This window comes from Elephantulus edwardii, unplaced genomic scaffold, assembly GCF_000299155.1.
Source record: "Elephantulus edwardii isolate Elephantulus edwardi_28Jun2011 unplaced genomic scaffold, EleEdw1.0 scaffold00210, whole genome shotgun sequence".
Lineage (NCBI taxonomy): Eukaryota > Metazoa > Chordata > Mammalia > Macroscelidea > Macroscelididae > Elephantulus > Elephantulus edwardii.
In genome coordinates, this window is record NW_006399960.1 from 2,303,554 (window position 1) to 2,326,739 (window position 23,186).

Genomic DNA, 23,186 nt, shown 5'->3' on the forward strand with positions numbered 1-23,186 from the left:
GCCCTGAGGTCACAGGGCTGTGGTGGGGGTTGAGATGTGTGGTTGTGGAGCTGCAAGGGGGGTGGGGGAAGGGGAGGAAAAGCAAGGGACTAGGGGGCAAGGACCACAGGGGTTGGACACTATCACCAAGAGGACGGGGCTTGGGCACTGCTGGGGGTTTATGCAGCAGCACCCTGCGTGTTAAGGGCCACACAGGTGTGGGTTGCAGGGGGGTCCCACAGTGTCCGGTAGTCTTCGTTCCTCTGGGGTCTCTCAGTCTTCGCTCCTCTGGAGTTTCGCGGTAGGTGGCTGGCTGTTGTTCTTCCTGGGTCTCTTCTAGGTCCCTCTAGCGGCGTTCCCCCGTCTGGCGGCGGCGTTCCCCTGTTTGGCGGCGGCATTCCCCAGTCTAGCAGCCTTGCCCTCGTGCTGCGTCGCCCTCGCGCTGCATCGCCCTCACGCTCGGAGGCTGGAATTTGAAAACTCTGCCTCAACACTTTGGGCACGTGGCCAGGAGAGACCTGTCCTTGGAGTCTTTACATCATGTCCTTGATGTCCTACCCTACCTTGGAAGGGTAGAAGGACAGCACAGGAGAAGAAGACCCCTGAAGGATTGATAGAGCACCTGGGGCAATGGATGTTGGTGTGTCAGAATTAGTGAGACTGGCTCAGGATAGGGCAGGGTTTAGAGCTGCTGTACATAGGGTCACGGGGGACTCAACGGCACACAACAGCTTAGTGATAAGAAACTGTGCTGCAATACTGAAGGCACGTAGTTTGAATCCACCAGGTGCTCCACCAAAGAAGGATGAGCAGTCTCTTCCTGTGTAATTTACTGCCTCTGAAAACCCACTGGACAATCAGTTATGGGATCAGTTTCAACTCAATGATGTTTGCTTAGATAAAAGAAAAGCTATTGTTAGGTACAATACCTACAAAAGACAACAAATTAAACTGAAACTTGACAGATCAGTGTGTTCAGTGATAAATAGGAAAGAAAATCACTCCAGAAATATTTCTTTTTTAAAAATTTTTTTAGTTTTATTATTTTGTGTGTGCGTGTACCATCAAATCAGATCTGACTGGTACAGGAGGGTGTTGCTCCTCCTTCTCCAGCAGAGCATCTGATGGATTCGAACCATGTACCTCTGGGATTGCAGTACAGCTTCTTGCCAGTAGGCCACCAGAGCTCCCCTTCCAGAAATATTTCTAAATGCAAAGAAACTAAAAAATACTTGGCTTGGTCAAAGAACAGTGTTGAAGTGCAGAGTGCTCACAGTAAGAGTTGGGTGTCACTGGCAAGAATTAAATACTAAAAATGTCAGGAGAAGATCAGTTTGTGGAACAGCTATGTTCCCTTCAAGGGCTGTGAACTTTATTCTCAGGTCCTGAGGAGAAAGAGCAACAAAAGGATCATGCATGAAAGTGCTATTGCAAGCCTCTAGAAAACTCTTTTACCCTAAGAATTTGGCTTCACATATTCAAACAATTTATAAGGTTCTTTCATATGGTGGAATATAGAGAGGGCTTGTATGACAAATACAAAAATGATAGTGTCTCACATGTTTTGTGGATGCTGAGTAAAAACCGGTAAAGGATATATTATAATTATCATGTGAAATCATAGATATGGAATGACTGAAAGCTCTGAATATAAAGACGGTATTGATTTGATAGGCTAGAAGAACTAGCAGGAAAGGTTGGATAATTCTCCAAAGACAATCCCAAGAAAAATTAAAAACCATTGACAAAGAAATATTACTATAGTCCTTTGATTGTTGCTCTGTCTTGCTTGTGTTAGCCAACTACTTTCACCCCATCCACACACACTCATGAAATTTGTTCATTCAACTTGTTCTGTACAGTTTGGCATAATCTACAGCACACCTACTGAAACATGTCAGGTGGTGTACTGAAGGTAAGAAATACCAAGAGTAATTAATAATAGTTTGTGTCTTAATTGATATAATAGTCCAGCAAATATCCATAATAATATTTAGTGAGCTGGACAATGAATAAGGAAGACAGAAGAAGAATTGATGGCTTTGAGCAGTGGTGTTGGAGAAGAGCACTGAACATCCCATGGAAAGACAAGAGAACAATCAGATAAGTCTTGGAGAGGGTACATCCAGAGTGCTCTTTGGAGTCAAGAATGATGAGGCTTTGCCTCATGTACTTTGGGCATATTGCTAGGAGGTGCTATTCCTTGGAGAGGGACATGATATTGGGAAGGGTAGAGGTTCAGTGAAGGAGAGGAAGACCTTCAACCAGGCAAATTGACATGGTGACTGACACAATCTGTCAGGACATGTAAGGATGGCACAGGATAGGACAGAGTTAAGATCCTTTGTTCATGCAGTCGCTATGAGTCGTACTTGACTCCATGGCACCTAACAAAAACAACACATTACTACAGGAATATAAAAGATGGGTCAATTGATAGTGGGACCACCAGAGATAGAGTCGCCTCTGGTCTAGATCCTAGAAGTAGAGCAGAAGTTAGACAAGTAGATGAAGAGAGGGAGAGTTGCAAAATAGAAATTAGCCAGTGTAAAGGCCTGAAGGCAAAGTGGCAAAGGCTAGGCTGGAATATTTTTGTTGTTAGGCGTCATTAGTCAATGCTAACACATAGCAACCCTATGTCCAATTAAATAAGACCCTGCCCACTCCTATGCCAACTCCACAATCTCTTCTAGGCTTGTTGTAGTCATTGTGTCAATCCACTTCATGAGAGTCTTTCTATTGCTTTATCAAACACGATGTCCTTATCCAGGAACTGGCTGCCCCAAAATTTGTGAAACCTTGTAGTTATTCTTGTGTGTTTTTGTTAGTTTCCTACCAGCTGACTATGACTGATAGAGACCTCATGAACAACAGATCTGAACCTTACCCTGTCCTGCCGCATTTCCAAGACCTCTGTCATACATAAGCCCATTGTTGTGGTCATTGTGTCAACCCATCCTGGTTCTTTACTTTTCCAAGATGATATCTTTCTCCAAGGACTGGTTAAGTTTTTTACCATCCTTGCCTCTAAAGAGTAGCTTGGTTTTATTTCCTCCATGAAAGATTTGTTTGTTCTTTTTACCATCTGTGGGATATTACTCTTCATCAATACCACAATTCAAAGACTTTTTCGTCAGTCTTTCTTATTCATTGTTCATCTTTCCGATGCATATGAAGCAGTTCAGAATACCACACCTTGGGTCAGGGGCACCTTAGACTTTAAACTGACATCCATGCTCTTTAGCACTTTAAAAATATCTTTGATATTTTCCTTTTGCAAGACATCTTTTGATTTCTGGTTCCTGCTACCATAGTTATTGATTGTACCTCCAACTAAAATTAAATCCTTGACAGCTTCAATTTTTCTCCATTTTTCATGATATTGCCTATTGATCCATTTATGAAGAGTTTTATTTTCTTGATGTTGAAGTGTAATCTATATTGGAGTTTGCAGTCTTTGGTCTTCCCCAGCAAGTGTTTTAAGTCTACTTTATGTGATCAAGTTTATATGAGCTGCATAACATAGGTTGTTAATAAGTCATCGTTCCTGATACTACAGTCTACTTCATATAGTCTTTTGTTGTGTACATTTGAGCCAGAATTGACCCATAGCAATAAATTTCATAGGAGGAGATTGTCCATTCAGCTCTCTACCATATAGCAGCTCGTGGATTTGAACTGCACACGTTTGCATTAGCAGTGCAATTCTTGCCCATTAAACTGGCAGAGCTCTCTCATATAATCTATCATCTCGAGTTGTCTTCTCATCAAACAAACTGAAAAGGTACCAAAAAAAGATATGACCCCGTTACAGAACTTATCTGACTTTAAACCATGCAGCATCCCTTTGTTCTACTTGGACCATTGTTTCAACAACTGCTTCTTGGTCTATGCACAGGTTTTCCATGAGCAAAATGAACTAATCTTGATTTTCAAGAATTATCAATGTTATTCATAATTTAGTATGATCCATACAGTTTGCATTGATCTCTGGCTGCAATTAATCTCTGATAGACTGTACGTTTGCACAGTCAATAAAACACTAATAAATATCTTTCTGGTATTCTCTGTTTTCAACCAAAATCTATCTGACATCAGCAATAGTATCACTCATGGCAGTTCTCTGTTGAGTCCATGTTGTGGTATTAAGGTTTATTGTTCAAAATGATATTCCTAGCCATTGAGGTTTGACTCTGCCATTTGAATAGGTGGGAATATGTGAATAGGATCTGTTAGTCTATCCATAAGGGAAATGGCTAATTGTGCCATTCAGTTGAACAGATCCAGAAGCAGAACCTCAACACCATCAAATAAGAAACAAGAGAATGTAACATGTGCTTTGAGTTCAGAAATTCTTATGCTAGTCAGACTGGGGCCTATGGGAGCAGTGGCCATCACAGCTGCATCAGAGAATCAAAGACCTGACATAACATAGAGCTGTCTTTGAGATTGCTACCCACCCCTACAGAACCAGATTTAAGAGCCTTTGTCCAAGTTTGTTGGAGGCCTGGGGTGAGGAGCCATATTTGGCAGGATTGAGAGCTCTAAAGGTGTGAGGCACAAGGCTGAGGTGCTTATAAGCACATTTTGGAAGCTGTTCTTACTGAATGACTGCATTCTACTACTAACCTGAATTATAACTGTTTTACTTCCCTAAATTCTTCTAGGTGGTATAGCACTGGTCTATTTATTTGCTGTACAGAGGTAACTCGTGGTTTCTGTGATGCTGAACACTGTGACCCTGATGTGCCAAATGTGATATTGGTCACCTACAGCAGACAGTGTTTGGTGGAGCCCCCGATTAAAACAAGCTTCGAAGCAGGAGAGGCATCCACTTCCAAAATAGCTTGCCTCTGGAAGCCCTATGAACTTGGAGAAATGAAGAAAGTTATACAAGTGTTCATGTCTTTTGTTCATAGGGTCACTACGAGTTGCCTTCGACTCAAGGGCATTTAACAACAACAACAATATAGTCTGTGTGGTCATTGAGCTATCACAGTGGATTTTGGACCTAGTAAAGCAGCAGGAGTGGCATCCACTTTTTAAATAACATGCCTCTGGAAACTCTATGAACTTTGATAAATGTAGACTGTTGTAAAAGAGCTTCAGGCCTTTTGTTTATAAGGTCGCTATTAGTTGTACTCAACTTGAAGGCAATCAACAACAACAAAGCAGTCAGATCGGTGTTGGGATTAGTAGAAAGAGATGCAGGAGCTATGTGTGAGATGTGTCAGACATGTCTGGCCTCATGGGAATTAGTTTTGCGCTGTTGATGGGGACAGTTACCCTGTGTGAAGCTGGTAAAAGTCAGATATGGTTATCCGCATGTGGCCCTTGCTTTTTTTTTTTAATTGTTTTATACTGGTTTACCTTGATCTTTTTACACAAGTATTTTTGAATGATCTGTAGTAAGATTTTACTTACATTTGACATATGCACTGAATTACTTCACCTTTTTTTTGAAATTGAAACAAATATTAATCTCTTTCAATTGGTTTGCCAAGAAGCTGTCTTTCAAATTTCTTGGCATAGAGAAGTGAGCACATCTAGAGCTACATCTATTTGTTGAAACACCTCATTACCCGGGGCCTTATATTTCTAATTTTTTTTTTGTCAATGTCTTCAATGAAGCTTGGAATTCTGCCTTCAGTACTGTTGATTCTTGACTATATGTTACTTTCTGAAATAATTTAGTGTCTATCAGTTGTTTTTGGTTCATTGGCTCAGTGTATTCCTTCCATCTTTTTCTGATACTTCTTGCATCAGTTAGTATCTTGCCTATATAATTCTTCAGTATTGCAACTTGAGGCTTGAATTTGTTCTTTAGTTCCTTCATCTTGAGAAATAACTAGTGTGTTCATCCTTTTTGGTTCTCTAACTGTAGGTCATTGTATATTTCATAACAATACTTTGCTTTGACTTTTTGAGATGCACTTTGAAATCTTCTATGCAGTTCTCTTATTTCACCATGTCTGTCTTTTTCTCTAGCTTCTGTACATTCAGGAGAAAGTTTCAGAGTCTCTTCTAACAATCATTTTGGTCTTTTCTTTCTTTCTTGTCTTTTTTATGGCCTTTTGCGTTTGCCATGTATGTAGTGTTACCATATTTCTTTCTGGGGAGAAATGTAGCTGCAAATAATCTCAGATGAGTCTGAGGGGGTGCGGCTTGTAGTCCTTTAGAGTCTGAACTTCGTTTTACATGCAATGGCTCTTAAGTAGTCCAGTACCAGCATCACAGGTCTTTAGAATAAATATATTGGCCATAAGTGGAGGATGGAATAAAGAGGACTGAGTCTGAGGTCGCAAGGAACAGCAAAAATTCAGCTGCATGACATGATGAGCTTACAGAGAGGTTGAGAGAATGAGAGCCAGTGATACTGGAACCAGAAAAGTCTTGAGTTATGAGATGGATCTCTCCTCTCTTGTAAATGTTTAAGGAACATTGACCTGCAAGGAGGAGGCTAGAATATAGGCTGGTTTTGGGAAGGGCCACAGAGGCAGGAAGGGTGTTTCCATACTACACCTGCCAAAAGAAACCTGTGAGTCAGTGGGTGGAATGCCTGATTACCCAGAAATCTTTCAGTGCTGACTTATCTCAGAAGCTATCTACTTCCATAAATTCAGTGTTTCAGAGGTAAAAAGCCAGCCAAGTGTTGCAGTCCAAAGCACCTTTGCTTAAATGTACAAGATGTCCACAGCAGCCACGAATGTATTGTGAGTGAACCCATTTGTAGAAGGCACATGCCACCAGAAGATTGATCAAGAGCAAGGAACTACCTCTCTCTTTTTTTAAGGACTACAATGGACACACTCAATTGGAATGACCTTGCTTGTGAAAGAAATGGGTTATATCAGTCATTAATCAAATCAAGGTACCTGCTGTTTAGAGAGTGCCCATTATGTCTCGGGAACTAGCTTGGACAATATGCTAGAGTATCTAATTTATACGTAAGAGAAATATTATTAGCTCAATTTTTCACATGGGGAAGTTAGACTGAGAATGGCCTCATGATCTGTTTGTGATCTGACCTGTAGGTAGTTTGCTTTGTTAATCATCAGAACACTGATTTCAGTCTTGTTATATTGAAAACCTTTCCCTTCCTCCCACACTACAGAGTATGTCTTTACAGCACAATCGCACCAAAAGCCATATTTCCTTGCAAAGTCTTTAAAAATCCAGACACCATGAGAATAGTGAAAAGTGGGGGCTGGAATGGCATTCAGCAATGCCCAATACTCTGTTTGCTTCTTCTGATACTTAACAGTTCAGCAGTTAGGAGATGGAAAATAATTATTCTGTCTAGCCAGGAGATTGGGTGATAAAAGGGAACTTTGGACTGCTGATTAAATTGTTTATTTAAGCACAAGCTTCAATATGTCTTCAGCCTAATGTGCTGTTAAAAGATAGGGATCGGTCCTCTGGCAGACACATCGGCAGGGGTGGTGGGAACCCCTCTCCATGCTCACTTGTGCAGCTTCCTGTCTGTAGGGCTCTGCTGCTCTGCTTTATGCTTGTCTCAGGATTTTCAGGACTTTGTGAGGCTACAGTTGGTCAGTTCAAGACATCTTTCAAGACCTTTATCCACAACCTTGGCAATTTTGTAAACTTGGAAGCTGAAATCCATAGAGATTGTTGTCCTATTGCTGGCCAGAGTGAAGAATGGCCTGGAGCCCAAGTCCTTTGAAAATTGGTCCTTTGTAGATTAGGTGTTGAGCTGCTAACCAAAAGGTAGGTAGTTCGTGTCCACTAGCCATCCTGCAGGAGAAAGACAAGGCAGTTTAGCCCCCCACCCCTTAAGATTTACAGCCTTGGTTTCCATGACTTGTAATTGCTTTGATGATTATGTTTGTTTGTTTTTGTTTGTTCATTTGTTCCTTTGATTCTCTGTCTAAGAACCCTAGTATATGACTGTTAACAGAAAGGTTGGCAGTTTGAAGCCACTAGTCACTCAATGGGCAAAAGGATGAGGCAGTCTCCTTTCTTCAAGATTATATTCTTAGAAACCCTATAGGGAATTTCTATGAGTCAAAAAAATTGATGTCTTTGAAATGTGGACTTGGAGAAGAATATTGAATATACTATGGAATGCCAGAAGAATGAACAAATCTATCTCGGAAGAAGTATAGAAGCAAGGATGTACTTTGGGCATCTCCTGTACTTTGGGCATATTATCAGGAGGTGTCAGTCCTGGATTTGGGCAACATACTTGGGAGAGGAGTCAGTAATAATGAGGAAGACTGTCAAAAAGAGAAAGTGATGGAGTGGCTGCAACAATAGGCTCAAGCATAGTCAGAACAACTTAAGACAATGGAGTGTTTTGCTATTTTCTGTATACAGGGTTGCTGAGTTGGAGTTTTCTTAGCAACAATAACAACAACAAGTCAGAACTGACTCGGCAGCTGGTTGGCTTGGTTTTGTTTTTGGTTCTTGCTTGAGCAAGTGTGTTCTGTTTTTCCAACATATTTTCCATCCCTCTTTCTGGCTTTTCCTGCAATTTTTTCTCTGCTTTGCTCATGAAGCAAACACTGGGTTTCTTTCATCTCTTTTTGTACAATTTCTACACCATCCTCCCCCTGTTTTAGAACATATATAATTTGAATATAATGCATATTTCAAGCCCTCAGCTGATGCATGTTTTGAGCATATGTAAGCACAACTTTCCAGAAAAGCACAAGACTAGTATGCAACAAACTACAGCCCACTGGCCAAATTAAGTCTATGCTTGATTTTGCAAATAAAGTTTCATTGGAGCACAATCACATTCATATATTTAGGTGTTATCTACAACTGCTTCCACTACAATAGAATAGTGGAGTAGTTGTGAGAGGGATCTTATAACTCTGCAGAGCCTAAACACTTTATTATCCGGTCCTTAAGGGAAAAGAATGGGCTGACTTCTGCATTAGACAAAGATATTACAAAAGAAATTCCAACGTTGGCCATTTCTATTCTACAAAGATGAGAGCCTAACTTTTCTGGCAAGGGGATTCATCTAGGGGATGAAACTTTGGTAAAATATTGTGATTCATTAACTAAACGGGGATCTCCTTTCTAAACTTTTTTTTTTACATTCTTAACACTATTGCTATTAGGTGCTGTGGTGTCAATTTCAACCCAGAGTTACTTCACTTATTAGGGTAGCACTGACGTGTACCATAGGATTTTCTAGGGTATGATCTTTGTTAAGCAGAGAGCACAAGGCCTTTATGCTGCAGAGCCACTGTATTTCTCTCTCTCTCTCTCGTAAGTTATTTCAATGCTCCTCCTCTGATCTACATTGATGGTGGGATCGTAAAATGGTGCAACCATTCTGGAAGGCAGTTTGGCTCTTCCTCAAAAAAGTGGACAGAGAAATTGCATATGACCCAGCTATTCCACTACTTAGAGTACACCCTGAGAAAATGAGAACTGAGATTTGTACACCAGTGTTGATAGCAGCATTACTCACCATCACAAAAACATGGAAGCAGCCCAAATGCCCAACCAAAAATGAATGGATGGAGAAATTATGGTACATTCACACAATGGAATACTATACAGCACACAGGAACAATGATTTTGTAAATTATTACCTAACTTGGAAGGGATTAGATACTCAGCCCCACAAGGATAAATATTGTATAAAACCATTACTGTAGAATGAGTATAAGGATCCAAGAAGGATGGGATAGGGTGGAAGCAGAGGGATGAATATGTGCAGGAGGAGTGGGGGATTAATCACGGAGTTGTACAATTTGATGGCTGAGGGTGTGAGGAAAATGGAAATAATTTGTTCTTGAAAACAATGTATTCAAATTTTGTAAATAAACTAGTGTTGTTTGTGTTAAGTGCCATCACTGAACACTTGTATATCTTTTGCCCTTTTTCCAGGTTCATAGGGTTTCCAGATGCAAACTATTTCGGAAGTGGATGACATCCCTGCTTAAAAGCTCGTTTTATTCTGGGAGCTTCACCAAACACTGTCCACCATGAGCAACCATTCTCACATTTGACACATCAGTGTCACAGTGTTCAGCTTCACAGCAACCACAAGTTACCTCTGTACAGCAAGTGGACATATCAGGGCTATACAACCTAGAAGAATGTTTGACCAAAAACAAAGACAAGCCTGAGGGCCACAGGCCCAAGGGCCCTACAGGACTTTAAGCTACTGCCTCCAGCAGGCTCCACAGGCTCCACCCTCACTTACCTTTAGTCTAAGGCTCTGGGCCGCCCACCCACTTTTTTGTTGTTTGTTTTTTAAAATTTTTTTATTTTATTTTATTTTATTTTTTAAAATAATTTTAATGTACATTTACAGAGAATTTGGATTTCCATTCTTTCATTGCTGCACTTCTCTACCCGCCCAGCCCTCTCCCCCTGCCCCCCAGTTCGCTCCTCTCTTTCAAAAGTAAAAGAAAGACTCCCTCCCTGGTCCACAATCCCCCCCGCACCTCTCCCACAGCCCCCAGTACATTCCACTATGCAAACTTAATTGTGGACTCTTGTCATAACCATAATACCCTATCATACATCACTTTTAAATTATTCAGTCCCCCAGTTTTTCTCAGTCTTACCCCCACCCTGATATCAGTCCCATTTTACAGCAGTGGCACCATGCAATATTTGTCCTTTTGCGACTGAGATATTTCACTCAGCATAATGTCCGCCAGGCTCACCCATTTTGAATAATATTGAATGAATTCCTTGTTTTTCATACTATTCCATTGTGTGAATATACCACAGCTTCTCTATCCATTCGTTTGTTGATGGGCACCTGGGTTGTTTCCAACTCCTTGCTATTGTGAACAAAGCCACGATAAACATGGGTGTGCATATATCTGCTTGGATGTCAGTTATGGTCTCTTTGGGATATATTCCCAGTAGTGGAATTGCTGGGTCCAATGGTATCTCTATTTGCAACTTTTTGAGAAAGTGACCCACCCACTTTTGAAGGGTAAAAAGAACAGTAACACACAGCAAAAAGGACCCCAGAAACTTCCCTTGCCTGATTGCCACCAAGTCGAGCTGCCATTGAGAAGCCAGTCATCCCACCAGTTATACGGCCAACTTCCAGAGTGGAGGGAGACTCCAGTCCCCAAGCCTCATGAAGGATTTTAAGCTACCACCTCAAGCAGGTTTCACAGGCTCCACCCTTAAACTAGTAGAAAATTTAAAAAAAAAAGTGTTTTAGCCTCAAAACCCTGATAGAGGGTTACCATGAGTCTGAATTGGTTGTGTGACTGTGAGTTTATTTGTACTTTGTATGCAGCTGTGAAGGTATCTTGATGGTGGCAAAGAGTCTAGATGGGCATATGTGTCCCACATAACATACATTATACTTCATATTTCATTAAAAAACCTCTAGAAATGCACCTGGATTCTGTATGCCTTCCATTAGTGAAAACACATAATAGCAACAACAACAAAATGCAAAGCTGAAAATAATAGTCACAAAAGGGTTAACAGTCACGCACCTTTCACTCTAAATTTCTTTGGACATAAATGACTCTTCTATTTCTGCTGAATTTTATTCCTCCCCCTCTCCCTGCCCTTCTTCACCTTCTGCTCTGATATTTATATCTTTTGTCCTTATTGTCTCTGGTCATTTCCTCTCTACCTCTCCTCAGGATACATCAGAGCAGAGTCTACTAAGAACATATTTTGCAGAAATCTCTGCACAGATTACAGTGCTCAGATTTCTTTGCACAGAAAGATTTTCATTTTTTTGTATATAATAGAATCTTCTGGAATCATCTGAAAGGCAAAATCCTGGTGAAAATGTTTGGATCCAGATTTTTAATTGACTTGGGTGTAGCCTAAAGATTTTCTGCAGCCTTCTTAAATTCTTCAAACCAACTGATTACAGACTACCATCTGCTGTCACCACTGCACCAGGTGAGTGGAACTGGGCAGCAGAGTGCTAGGCCTAAAGGAGGAGGAATGTGGCATCAGGTTTAAAGGAAGACTCATCAACAACAACCTGTGTTATGTAGATGACAAAACTTTGCTTGCTGAAACTGAGGAGGGTCTGAGGCATTTCATGCAGAAGGTCAAGGACTGCAGTCTTCAATATGGATTGAAGCTCCACATCAAGAAGACAAAAAATCTCACCACTGGGCCAATTGGCAGCACCTTGATGGATGGAGAAGAGATTGATATTGTTATAACAGCTTCAGTTTGCTCTGCTCCACATCAACTGTCTTGGGACAAGTAGCAAGGAGATCAAAAGATGAATTGCACTGGGAAAGTCTGCTGTCAGGGACATCTCCAAGAGTAACTGAAAAGCAATGATGTGAGTTGGAAAAATCAGATGATAATATGTCCTCCTACAGACCTGTGATTGGGGATAAAATGAGGCCATGTGTAGATACATCGACCTTAGAGATGATCAAAGGATTAAGGCTGAGATGCTGATGTCATTTCAATGAGTGGAGACCCCAGTGTTGTAACAACACATGAACTCCCCTGGTGTCTCAGCACACAATGACCTGATGCAATGCATTGCCCCCACTGCTCCAGAGTTCGATTCTCCAAGCATATTCCTGCAGATAAATGCCTGCATCTTCATAGTTGAAGAAACAGAAAACTATGGTGTCTTTGCACTGTGTCAGCTAAATTAAAGCTACCTTTCACAGAATTTCTTCCCCTTTGTGGTTCTGGTTTGTCAGAAGAGAAATTTCCACAGCACTTGAGAGGTGAAATGATGATATATTGTATTTGTCAACCTGGCTCATTTATGTTATTGGTAGATACTGTTGAGTTGATTCTGGCTCACAGTGAACCTAAGTACAATAGAAAAAATTCTGTCAAATTTGGTACCACCCTAAACAACCTCAGTCTGTCATTGTTGCTCATTTTCTCACTAAGCTCATTGTTGCTGTCACTTTTTCTGTGATGTTATATTTTTCCACACACGTCTTTCTCCAGGATTGTCCACTCCTGAAAATATATCCAAAGTATATGAGATGAAATCTCATCATTCACGCTTCTAAGGAGCACTAGTCTATAGGTTTCAGTTACTCAATCAAATACTAATCTAAATGTTGCTACGAAGGTATTTTGTATATTTGGCTAGCATCTATCATCAGAATACTTTCATTAAAGGAGATTATTATCCTTGGTGGCTCTTGGCCAGTTCTAATCCACTAGTGGATCCAAGGGAGAAGATGGACAGTCTCAGAAATTCACTGAAGGATCAGCTATGGTTCCAACTTGACAATGATTATGTGTAGTATGAGTGATGTGAGTGGGCCTCATCCAATCAGTTAAAACTCTTCAAAAGCAAAACCGAAGTTTCCTTGACAAAGAAGTTTCACTTCAAGACTGTAACATAATTCTTTCCTGCCCTAAAATTTCCATCTTGGCAGCCTGTCCTACAAAATTCAGAATCAGCAGCCTTCACAATTGTGTAAGTCAGTGGTTTGAAATAAATCTATTGATTATATACTTATCTATCTACCTTTTTCATAAATTTATTTCTCCTACTAATTCTATTTCTCTAGAGAACTCTAACTGATACTGTCGAGTGACACACTAGGCATATTGAGCTCTGATGATTAAAGTAGGGCAGGCATTGTTGCAACTCACACACAGCTTCAGTGATCTATCAGCTCCTCTTGTTGGTCACAGCAATACTGGGCTTTCTAGTTCCCAGCAGATCTCCCTCAGCTTCTCTGAAATCTGTACTGATGTGTATAAGGGCCATTAGCCTGAAGGTCATCTGCATCAGCATAGCTGAAGGTAGTAAGAGACTGGTTTAGGTGAGTAGTAAGAGTCTGTCTAGGTGAGCAATTGTTTTTTGGTTGTTTGGGGTTTTTTTTGTTGTTGTTTTTTGTTTTGTTTGTTTTTACAGACTCCCATTTTCTTCCCCTTCCACTTTACACAACCATCTCTTCTTCTCAAATGGTAGTCCAACAATACTGTTTGATAATTTCCAAGTTCTGTTGGATCACCTTTCTTTGGAATGGGCACAGATATAAACTTTTTCCAGTAGATTGGTCATTCTTGGCATAGACAAGTGAGCACATGCATCCATTTGTTGAAACACCTCAATTAGCATCCTATGAGTTTCTAGAGCCTTAATTTTTACCATGCCTTTAGTGCAACATTGAACTATGCACACCATTGCTCTGCCTTTCCAGATCCCCACTGGATTTTCCCCATTTCTTTACGCACCCCTCCCTCCACCCATCAAATTTTGTGGCTCTATGATTTCCCCCCCTGCACATCCTCACCTTCCTCCAGCTTTGGCTCATTATACAAGTTTTACTACATATCTTTCTATTTCTACAATAATGGTCTTATACAGTATTTGTCCTTATGTGACTGAGTTAGTTCACTCAGCACAATGTTTTCAAGTCCCTCCCATGATACTTAGAAATTTTCAAAAATAATTGCTCCCAAGTGATGCATAGTATTTCATCTTGCGAATGTACCACAATTTCTCAATCCATTTGATTGAGGTTGGACATTTGGACTGTTTCCTTGCTCTTGCAATGGTGAATAACATTGCTAACAGACATTGGTGTACAAATCTCTGTTTGTGTCTCAGTTCTTATTTTCTCAGGACATATACCAAACAGTGGAATAGTTGAGTTATATGGAATCTCTATGTCCAGCTTTTCGAGGAAACACCAAACTGCCTTCCAGAGTGTTTGTACCATTTTTCAGTCCCACCAACAATGTATGAGAGTTCTCATCTCTCCACATGCTCTCCAACATTTATTGCTTGCTGTCCTGTTAAACTTTACCACTGCTACTGGCATGAGATGGTATCTCATTGTGGTTTTGATTTGCATCTCTCTTATTGCCAGTGATTCTGTGCATTTCTTCAGGTGCCTGTTGGCCATCCGAATATCTTTCCCTGTGAAAATTCTTTCCATGTCTTTTGCCCATTTTGTAATTGTGTTATCAGTCTTTTTCTTGTGGAGGCCCTGTAGGATTCTGTAAACTTTTCTTATGAGGCCCTTGTCTGAGATGGTGTTGCCAAATATTTTTCCTCAGCCAGTACATTTTCTTTTTACTTTGTTAGAAAAGTATTTGACATACACAGGTATTTAATCTTGAGAAGCTCCCATTCATCAATATTTTCTTCTCTTGGTTCTGTGCTTCCCTCTGTATTTGTCAGTCTTTTAAAACCATGGGTTAGACTTTCTAAACTTGGCCCCACTTTGTGTTTTATGAACTTTATGGTTTGGACCTTTATCCTAGGTTTCTGATCCACGTTGTGGATTTTTGTGTACGGTGAGAAGCGTGTATCCTGCTTCAGCTTTCTACAGGTAGTAGTCCAGTTTTGTCAGCACCATTTGTTGAAGATGTTGTCATTTCCCCATTTGACAGGTTTTGTTTGCTTGTTAAATATCAGGTGACCATAGATAAACGAGTTAATTTCTGGGTTTTTTATTCTATTCCATTCATTGGTCTATGTGCCTGTCATCGTACCAGTACTATGCTCTTTTGGTTACCACTGCTGTGTAGTAGGTTTTGAGGTCAGGGAGTGCTATGCCTCCCACTTCATTCCTGTTTTTCAAAAGTGCTTTGCTTTTCAAGGTATCTTTGCTCTCCAAATAAACTTGGTAATTATCTTTTATATTTCTTTAGAAAATGAATTTGATATCTTTATTGGGATTGTTAAACCTATGTATTGCTTTTGGTAGAACTGTCATCTTCACTATATTGAGTCTTCACTATTGGCAGAAAGCAGAGTACCAGAGGAATATCTATCTCTATTTCATTGACTATGCAAAGACATTTAAATGTGTTGATCACAACAAATTGTTGTTAACCTTTAGGAGAATGGAAATCCCAGAAAACTTGATTATGTTCATGTGAATCCTATACTCGGGCCAGGAGGCCGTCATTAGAACAGAGCAAGAAAACACTACATTGTTCAAAATCAGGAAAGGAGTGCAACAGGGATGTGTCCTGTCTCTATGCCTTTTCTATATATATATATACAAAACAAATCATTGGGGAAGCAGGCTTTTATGAGGAGGAATGTGGCATCAGGAATGGAGGAAGACTCTTCAACAACCTATGTTGTTCAGTTGATACAACTTGCTTGCTGAAACTGAGGCGGACCTGAAGTGCTTGTTGCAGAAGGTCAACACTATTGTCTTCAATATGGATTGAAGTTCACTCAACATCAAGAAAACAAAGATTCTCACCACTGGGCCAATTGTCAGCACCATGATAGATGAAGAAGAGATTGAGGTTGTTAACAAGTTTAGCTTGCTCGGCTCCACAATCAACACTTTTGGCACCAGAAGCCAGGAAATCAAAAGATGAATTGCACTGAAAACTCAGGGACCTCTCTAGAGTACTAAGAAGCAACAATGTCAGTCTAGAGACTAAGATGCACTTAATCCAAGCCATGGTCTTCGCAATTACTTGCTATGAATCAGATAGCTGGACAATGACTAAGGATGACAGAAGAAGAATCAATGCCTTTGAGTTGTGGTGCTGGAGAAGAGTCGTGAACATACCATGGACCACCAAGAAAACAAACAGGTCTGTCTTAGAGATAGTGAAACCAAGTTTCTCCTTGGAGGCTAGAATTTTGAAGCTCTATCTCACATACTTTGGGTAAGTGGACAGGAGGAACCAGTCTTTGGATGAGGACATCATATTTGGAAGGGTGGAGGGGTAGTGCAGGAGCAGAAAACCCTGGATGAGATGGATTGATACAGTGGCAATGGAGGTAGGTGTGTCAGAGACAGTGAGCCTATCTCAGGATAGAGGAGGCTTCAGAGCTATTGTATATGGGGTCTCTATGAGTCATAGGCAACTTGATGGCACATAACAACATCAACAATAATCTATGAACAGGGAACATTTTTCCATTTATTTAGGTCATTTATTGTTTCTTGCAAAAGTGATTTTTAGTTTTCTTTGTGTCTCTAGTTATATTCCTAAGTATCTCAATTTGTGGTTTGCTATTGTAAATGGTATTGCATTCTCAGTTTCCTTCTCTGTGTTTTCTTTGTACTGTAGAGGAATCCCATTTACTTTGGTATATTGATCTTGTATCTTCCCACCCACTCTACTAAATTTGTCTACTAGCTCTAATAGTTTTGGTTCTTTTTTGATTGTAGTTGAGTCCCTGGGATTTTCTGTGTACACTATCATATCATCTACATATAGCAACAGTTTTGCCATCTCTTTGCTGATCCTTCTCTTGCCATATTGCCCTAGTGAGTACTTCCAAGAGAATATTGAATAGGAGTGGTGACACTGAGAATTTTTGTTTGGTCCCTATTTGCAAGGAGAATGCTGCTAGTTGGTTGGTTTTTTGTTTTGTTTTAAATTGGTTTTGTGTATGTACTTTTCACTATGTTGAGGATACTTCCCTCTATTCCCATTTTGCTGTGTATTTTAATCAGAAAAGGGTGTTGTATTTATCAAAAGCCTTTTCTGTATCAATTGCTAGGATCATGCGGTTCTGTCCTTCTCACGTTCTGAAATTCCAATCATACTTATGTTGTTCCTTTTGATGTCATCCCACATGATTCTGAAGTTTTCGTCATTTTCTTTAAGTCTCATTTCTGATTTTTCTTCTAGGCGACTCGACGGCACATAACAACAACAACAACAATGTTTCCATTGAGGCTTTTGTCTTCCAGCTCACTGACTCTGTTCCATCTCTTCTGTTCTACATCTTTGTCCCTGCACTTCTGCCATTTCAGTCTTAATATCTTGGATTGTATTTTCATGTTTTTCTGTTATTTTCAGTACTGTGTTGGTTGTGTTCTCTCTGTCTTGTGATGATTTTTACTTCTTTATATTTTCAATTCTTCCATCTTTTGCATTTTCTTCTGTAGTTGTTCAAGTTGCTTCTCATTGATATATTTCTTTTGATTTCCTGTGTCTGGAGTACTTGCTTTCTCAATGGCTTCTATTGTTACTTCCATCATTTGCACCTTCTTCTGTAGCTGTTCAAATAACTCTGCATTTCTCTGGTTCTCTGTGTCTGGGATATTTATTGTGTCTGCTTTTTTAGAAGAATTGTTATTTTGTTTTTTCATGATGTTTGAGGCAGCCTGCTGCTTTCTTGAAATGATGTGAATCTTTTCTTGGTAGATGTTAGGCTGTAATAAGTGTATAATGTCCCAGGTCAGGGTAATTTGCTGTGAAGGACTTGCATATTGGTGCTTCCTTTTTGGTTCATCCCAAAGCGAGATGACTGTTCTTCTCCAGAAACCGTGGCTGATTCAAGCCTGTTCCCCTTAGGCTTAAAAAAAAATCCCACACGTTCTCCATGTGTCAGGAAAGTTGAATCAGTTTGTTTTTTACTTTAGTGTGCTCCAAGAGGAGCTCCCAGATAGTATAATCAGTTAACATGTTTGATTGTTAAATGAAAGATTGGAGGCTCAAGTTCAAACTGAGGTTCCTTGAAAGGAAGGAAAGCCTGGTAATTCATTTACTTCTGGAAAATCAGGTACTAAAAACCTTAGGGACCAAAGTTCTACTCTGACTCTATGGGGTCACATGAGTCTGAATCAACACAACAGCAACTGGTCTCACGTTTGACACATGTTGGATACTCATTCAAGTTTCTTTCATGGAGTCTTATTAGTACTGTGTTTGCTGTTGCTTGAAAACTTCTGGAAATTACTCCATAGAGATCAATAGGAATAATGCCTGCTGCAGAGTGTCAAGGACTGCAACCTACAACATGGATTGAGGCTCAATGTCAAGAAGACAAAGATTCTCACCACTGGACCAATTGGCACCATCAGGATGGATGGTGAAGAGATTGAGATTGTACACAGCTTCAGTTTGCTTGGCTCCATAGTCAACAGTCTTGGCACCAGCAGCCAGGAAATTAAAAGGCGCGTTGCCATGGGAAAGTCTGCTGTTAGGGACCTCTCCAAAGTACTGAAGAGCAATGGTGTCTCTCTGGAGACTAAGGTGCGTTTGATACAGGCCATGGTCTTCGCAATCACTTGTTGTGCATCAGAGAGTTGGACAATGACCAAGGAGGATAGAAGGAGAATTGATGCCTTTGGGCTGTGGTGCTGGAGAAGAGTATTGAGAATACCATGGACTGCTAGGAAAACAAACAGATTTGTCCTGGAAAGGTTTAAACCAGGTGGCTCCTTGGAGGCAAGGATTCTGAGGCTCCATCTAACATACTTTGGACATATTGTGAGGAGAGACCGGTCCTTAGCGAAGGACATCATTCTTGGGAGGGTGGAGGGACAGCGCAGGAGAGGAAGGCCCTCTATGAGGTGGATTGATTCAGTGACTGGGATAATTGGGATGGGAGTGTCAGAGACAGTGCAATTGGCACAGGACAGAGCAGAGTTTAGGGCTGTTGTACATAGGGTCGCTATGAGTCGCAGGTGACGGCACATAACAACAACAACAACAACAACAGGGTTGTACAGCTTAGATTCATAGAGCTCCAATGTTGTTGAAAGGAGGACATAGGCAGCTTCCTCTCTCTGTTTACCTTCTAGATGTACTGACATTTAACATCCTCTCAGCAGATTCTAACTTTCAAGTTCACCCTCTAAACCTTCTCTGTGTCGGAATGGTGAAGCTGGCATGAAGAAACAGGCTGGTGTTGTTTGCTTGTGGTTTATGCTTCAAACTTTGACATCTTATTTTGGAGAGATGTGAGAAAGGCACTTGATAAGCTTTCTGCACCTGTGTGAGGTTTCAGGGTCTGGTTTTCTTTGCCTTCTTCAGGTAGACTTGTTTATGAGAAGGAAACATTTGTGCTTCTCAGCAGGTTTGAGAGACCCTGTGGGAATAGCTGTTTATTTGTCTTTTGATCACAAAGCCTGGGGTTTGGCTCCAAGGCTGAAAGGTCTTGAGGTCTCTTTATCTTCTTCCCTTGAGACTCTAATCTTTCCTCTGACATTCCTTTGGCCCATGACATGACTGGGGAGTTTTGGGGGAGGCACTTGCAGATGGACAAAGATTCCAAGGCTTCCTCTGAGTAGCTGTCCTAGATCTGACCTCCCACCAGGGACTGTGGTTCCTTTTGAGATTGACTAGAGAGCCTGACCTCTCTCTCCCCTTTGTCCTACAAACAACCCAAAGATAGGGAAAACAAAGCCACCTGCCTTCAAAAAGCCCCAACAAACTAATGGGGCAAGATGGGGTGCAGGGGAGAGGGGGGAGAAAATCTTTTGTGTTTTAAGCCACAGTTTTGCACTTGTGTTTAAGAACTGAAGAGAGGTAAAGGGTCTCAGTGCGCATTTCACTCCTTTTAGATGAGGACACCGTGGTCTGCAAGATTTCTGGGGCCTGGGTGGATCCTCTATCTTCTCTATAAAGGTTATTGGGCCAGTCCTCAGGCTAGGTGATTAACCTCTGGCGATTTTCAGGGCACCCCACAGCCCTGTGCCACTTGAGCTGCCCATGACGAGTCTTAAACCTCAGCGAGCAGAGACAATTTTCTTTAAATCAGCATGCAGCATCATGCAGCGTTCCCCACAGGGGGACATATTGAGAAAATGAAATTCAAATCACCCCTCTGGTATACTTTTCACTCCTGTTCCTGATAACACGTAGAGAGATGTGATTCTGCGGGTGAGCAGGTGGGTGTTGGAGACCTGCAGGAATGCCACCCAGGCCCTGTTTTGTCCACGATGACTCTGACCAGAGCAGTGGCAGAGCTATCACAGCTGACATGGGTGTGCTTCAGTATCGTGCTCCCAACTCCAGGGCTTGTCTAAGAGGCTGACTTACCTCAGAGGGTTTGAACTACACCACATTCCACCTCTACATTTGGCATGAGGCAGAATGAACACCTGGTTGTTCGGTGAACTCAGGATAAGTAGAAGCAATTTTGAGCTGGCTTCCTTGAGCCAGCTCAGCGTCTCAGTAGATTGTTCTAAGGCTTTTTTTTAAAAAAATGAAGAAGAGTAAGCGAAAAGGCTTTCGCTTGATGAAGTGACCTTACTCACGCAGAAAAATTGAAAGCTAGAAGGTGAAACCAAAAGAGTGGACCTTTGCATTCTCTGGGTCTCCTGTTAAAAAGAGAGCAGGGCAGGGTTTTCGTGCATGCTTTTGTAGAAATGGAAATGCTCCTCGTCTTTCCTTCCACACTAAGTTACTTCATTATATTTTCAGGCGAGCGAGTCATGGGTTCCTGGTGCGCGGTGCTGTCTTTTTCAATTAATGCTTTTCACAGAAGTTCAGGTTTTAAACATCCCCCCCCCCCTCTCTTTCCAGGTCTGTTACATTTCCCAGAATGGTTCCCAGCGCTGGAGATAATTCCTTTTTGGAGAACCTACATTTCTCACCTGCTGATTGCAATTAGCCACTGCCAGCTGGGGCCTGGTGTGCAGCTGAAAAGCTAACAAGAAGTGGAGATCACGCGGAACCCAGACAGGGCATAGGACGTGAATAAATAAGGAATTGTGCCGTGTTTATGAGATGCTCCTGTGAATTCCAGGTTTCTATACCCTCTGGATGGCCCTCCCACTGGATGACTCCGTGTTCCCCACTCCTCCCCTAAACCTTTTTTTGGTCTCTGGGTTTGAAGCCTACACCTAACATCACAGTAATTTATTTTCCACTAAGTACATTTTGTTGGGCAATAAATAGCCTTAGAAGAAAAGAGAAAGCTGACTCGGACTTCTGTTTCACTGATTGTGAGCTCTTGTGGGTTCAGAGTGGCCCCTGATGCAGGTCTTAGAGATAACCTTGAACTTGAGAGTTCACAATGCTTAGAAGAAGTTTCAGGGACTTCTAATGCAGCCACTTCGTTTTCCGCATGAAGACACTCAAAACCAGAGAGGGAATGTGACTTGTCCAAAGACTCAGAGGAAGTCACAGGACTGAGTGAACTCTACATCTTGTGACTTTCAGACAAAGACTCTCACCCAGAAATGCTCTGTCCTGGGGAACAGCAGTGTGAGAAAAACAGTAAGGAGAATTCTGAAGTTTGCAAAGTGGTCTAAATTGAGCAATGTGATCTCCCGTCTAACGAAACAAATGTTTTCTTTCCTTGGCTGCCAGCGAATGTTCCACCTCGGAGGATTCTCACTTTTGATTGGTATCTCTGTTTCCATGACTTGAAGCCTCTTAGCCTCTGTCTGACATGTAAGGGGAATATCCTCAGCCATGCAACTGCATGCAACAATAGAGAACAGGTTGAGAATGACAACGAACTATGGGAATTAGAGACATCTCCACAGTGTGAACAATACAATAGTATTGCATGGTGGCTTAGTGGTAAGGAGTTGTGCTGCTGAGCCAAAGGCATATGGTTCAAATCCACAAGTTACTCCTTGAAAGATGGGCAGTCTCCTCTTGTGCAATTTACATCCTTTGAAAACCCACTGGTCAGCTATGGGTCATTTCCCACTCAATGGTACCTAACAACAACCACAGTGTAAATGGAGATTAAATCTGCAGCTGCTGGTGCAACTATATTTGCTTGATAGGGATGCACTGAGCCATCCCAGGCTCTTTCTCACTTCCACTTAGAGGGCTGCCCAAATCCCCTTCCACAGGGAGAGGCTATCTAACGGGGTTTAGGATCAGAATACTGGATGGGCTTCTAGGTAGCAGATGGTAGTGGCAGAAAAAGGAGTTTTGGAATGTAACCTCAGATATATCTCTTGGCCTCTGTTTCCTCATTTGTGATATAGAGACTCATGGAAGCCTAGCTTATTGGGTGGGAGTGAAAAATGTAAATTGCTTCTTGCTAAATGTTTATTTTCCTTCCCCCTAGTACTAATTCTCCACTTTACGGATGAGAACACTGAGGTCAAGAGAAGTAAAATTACTCTTGCACAGCCACAGGTTTGTCCATTAGCCTCAATTGCCTACTTTTGTCTCCTGCGAGACACTCAGGACAGACATCAACTGGCTGAGGGTAGGAGATGGGCAGAGGGGTGAAATTCCTGACTTTTAAAGCTGTTTATTTCTATGATGTAAATTCCCTGCCTTGGCTGATATCAGACTACCAGCAGGGTGTCACCGATCAGGAATTAGGAAGAGATGCACATTATAGCCTCAGAGCCAAAGATTTTTTTTTTTGAGAGGTAAACATTTAATGCATATTTCTTCTATTTGTTCAGATCCTTTCTGTGAATTCTTTTAAACTTTATTCATTATTTCTTTGCACATTATAAAATATTATATATACACAAATATGTAATTTTAAAATTAAGCTTTTTAAATTTTGGGATAATTGTAGATTCACATACAGTTACAATAAAGACTTGATCGTTATTATCTGCCATAGAGTCGCCTGCAAACAA